Source organism: Rattus norvegicus, chromosome 5 (assembly GCF_036323735.1).
Source record: "Rattus norvegicus strain BN/NHsdMcwi chromosome 5, GRCr8, whole genome shotgun sequence".
Taxonomy (NCBI): domain Eukaryota; kingdom Metazoa; phylum Chordata; class Mammalia; order Rodentia; family Muridae; genus Rattus; species Rattus norvegicus.
Window position 1 is genome coordinate 35,472,163 of NC_086023.1, and position 3,607 is coordinate 35,475,769.

At 39.0% G+C, this 3,607-nt stretch overlaps 1 pseudogene; it reads left to right on the forward strand.

Annotated features, from left to right (window-relative positions):
- Nucleotides 1-1,231: 1,231 nt before the first annotated feature.
- Eif5-ps9 (eukaryotic translation initiation factor 5, pseudogene 9) lies at nt 1,232-2,340 on the forward strand (annotated as a pseudogene).
- Nucleotides 2,341-3,607: the final 1,267 nt, after the last annotated feature.

Consider the following 3,607-nt stretch of genomic DNA (forward strand, 5'->3'; position numbering starts at 1 on the left):
ATAGAGACTTGATGGTCCAGGGAAGCAGGAAACAGAGTGGGGGAGCACCCTATCAGAGGGTAGGAGGAAGGATATGTAATGAACAACTCTGGGTGGATTGACTGGAAGTGAGGCAACATTTGGGATGTAAATAAATGAAATAACTAATTAAAAACAATAAAAATGAGAGCGACAATATTCCAGAGGTCGCCAGGTTTGGCTCTGCTGGTGTGGATGTGGATGTCGCTGGGACAGTCCCTCCAGCTGCTTGCCAGCTGCACCTGCCCAGCCGCCCCTCTGCTTCTCCTCAGGTGACAGCAGATGCTGGCGAGGATGTGGAGAAAGAGGAACACTCCTCCATTGTTGGTGGGATTGCAGACTGGTAAAACCATTCTGGAAATCAGTCTGGAGGTTCCTCAGAAAATTGGACATTGAACTGCCTGAGGATCCAGCTATACCTCTCTTGGGCATATACCCAAAAGATGCCTCAACATATAAAAGAGACTCGTGCTCCACTATGTTCATCGCAGCCTTATTTATAATAGCCAGAAAATGGAAAGAACCCAGATGCCCTTCAACAGAGGAATGGATACAGAAAATGTGGTACATCTACACAGTGGAATATTACTCAGCTATCAAAAACAACGAGTTTATGAAATTCGTAGGCAAATGGTTGGAACTGGAAAATATCATCCTGAGTGAGCTAACCCAATCACAGAAAGACATACATGGTATGCACTCATTGATAAGTGGCTATTAGCCCAAATGCTTGAATTACCCTAGATCCCTAGAACAAACGAAACTCAAGACGGATGATCAAAATGTGAATGCTTCACTCCTTCTTTAAATGAGGAAAAAGAATACCCTTGGCAGGGAAGGGAGAGGCAAAGATTAAAACAGAAACTGAAGGAACACCCATTCAGAGCCTGCCCCACATGTGGCCCATACATATGCTTCTCAGTTCTCGACCCAGTTTCCAGCGCCTCTTCCTCCTAGTCCACCAGCTGAGCCGCGCATGGTTTATATCTTTATTTGAAGAAAATGAGCTGTTGTTCAGTCATTGGTACCCATATTGGAGAAACATAGCATACAGGCAAGAAACTTACAGCCTCAGTGGAGAAAATATTTTCATGTCAGAGGCCAAAAATTCTTGCAGTCGTTTATTTCATCCTTTCTTCTCCAGATAGAAGATACCAAAAACTTGCAATGAAATATCTGTTCATCTTATTGATAAAGTCACTAATAAGACAAAATGTCTGTCAAAGTCAATCGCACCATGTCAGACCAGTTCTATCGCTACAAGATGCCCAGTTTGACTGCTAACGTTGAGGGCAATGGAGATGGAATCAAGACAGCTGCAGTCAACCTGGTTGACATTGCAAAGGCACTTAATTGGCCTTCAACATATCACACCAAATATTTTGGTTGTGAGCTGGGAGCCACACCCAGTTTGATGTTAACCATGACTGTTACATTGTCAATGGATCTCATGAGGCGAATAAGCTGCAAGGCATGTTAGATGGATTCATTAAAAAAAATTGTTCTCTGTCCTGAGTGTGAGAACCCTGAAACATATCTGCATGTCAATCCAAAGAAGCAAACAATAGGTAGTTCTTGTAAAGCCTGTGGGTACTGAGGCATGCTTGACATACATCATAAACCCTGTACATTCATTCTCAAAATCCCACCTAAGAATAGTGACATTGGTATGGGAAAGGAAGGAAAGGAAAGGAAAATAGAAAGGATAAGAAAAAGGAAAATGGCTCTGTATCCACCAGTGAGACACCACCATGTCCACCACCACATACTGTGGAAGAAGAGGAAGGTGATGATTGGGGGGGGAGGAATAACAGAGGAAGCTCAAAGGCGCAGAATGGATGAAATCGGTGACCATGCAAAAGGACTGACACCTAGAGATGATTTGGAAAGAACTGTAGGAGGGTGTTTTAACATCCTGTCTGATTTTGTTAAGTTTTGTTAAACAACAAAAAGGCCCAGCAGTACCTTCTTCATGGTTTGGAATGTGTGGTAGCCATGCATCAAGCTCAGCTGATGTCCAAGATTTCACATATCTTGAAGGAGATGTATGACACAAACCTTTTAGAAGAAGAGGTCATTATCAGCTGGTCAGAAAAGGCCTCTAAGAAATATGTCTCAAAAGAACTTGCCAAAGAGATTTGTGTCAAAGCAGAACCATTTATTAAATGGTTGAAGGAAGTGGAGGAAGAACCATCTGTTGGTGAGGAAGAAGACAAAGATGAAAATATTGAGGTGGTATATTCAAAGACTGCCAGTGTACCAAAAGTTGAAAATGTGAAGTCTGACAAAAAGGATGATAACATTGATATTTACACCACTTAAAAGGATGGATGCAACTTAGCTTAACAGTGTAATGCTGCAATTTTTTCTCCATTGTCAGACAGAAGTGCATCATGTATGTGCAAGGGCTAAAGTGGCTTAACATCAGGCTACACTTGATACTAGAAAGCTATTACTGTATAGTGGTCTATAATTAAGCCCAATGAGACATCTAGAGAGTTCATACATATCAGTGAGCAGTGGTAGCTTGCTTATTTATAGCATGTTTATTTTGGAGAAACTAATGATGGACACATTTGGATCATATTTATACTGTTATAAAAAATAAAGATTTGATTTTGGTCATTCTTCAGACTTTGGTCTAGGAATGGCTTATACTGAAGTAATTGGCTACTTTTAGGATGTTACACCATTTAATAACTTAGGCTTTTTAAGTTTGGCAGATTGTTAGGTACTGAAGACTTGAAGAATGCAAACAATTATAATGACTTTACTCAGTCACTAAGAAATGAAGTACTTTGAAAGTTATATTTCAAGTACATTCAGATTGCCAACTGACAATTCTTGTCGTTCTAAGGAAATGTGATGATTTAATGATGATGTGACATCCTCTTGAGAAGTAAAAATGACCTGTGTGTCCTATGGTTTCAGAGAAAATTTTGAAACTTGGAGTTGTGGTTTTTCAGTTTGTATACACTCACCCCAAATTGTAGTCAATTGAGTCGTGTGCATTGCACATTGGATAAACCAGGGAAATAACAAATAAGTATTTTGTGTGTGCATTTAGTGGTTACTTTGTACTGAGAGAAAAGCTTTGAGGTGTGATTAAATCATAAACTCTGATTCTATTTGGGAGAAACAGGAAAAAGGTGCACGTAATCTAAAACAGCATAATTTTTCAACTTTTATCCTTAAATTATAATTTCAAGATGTTTAGACATTCTGTATCTTGTGTTTGATGTGTTTCCTCTCTCTAATATTATGCTTTATTCTTTAATGATTTTTAATTTGGATAAAATAACTTGTAGTTTGATTTTGGTTGCTATCTTGACAAAATAAGCGTTATTGTTTTTCAAGCTTGATCCCCTTCCCCAATTGTCTTATTTAAAGAGAAAGTTAAACTCATTAAAGCAAAACAATAAAAATATTTATTTATTTCATATTTTGTCTCAGCACACTGGTGAAAAGGTCATCGGAACTTCTCAACATGGGGCTATGGATGATAGCAAACAATGATACAGTGATGGGTAATTGCAGGAGCAAAAAGTACTCTTACCCAGTTAGGAATCATTCCAGCTTCAAAAAAGAT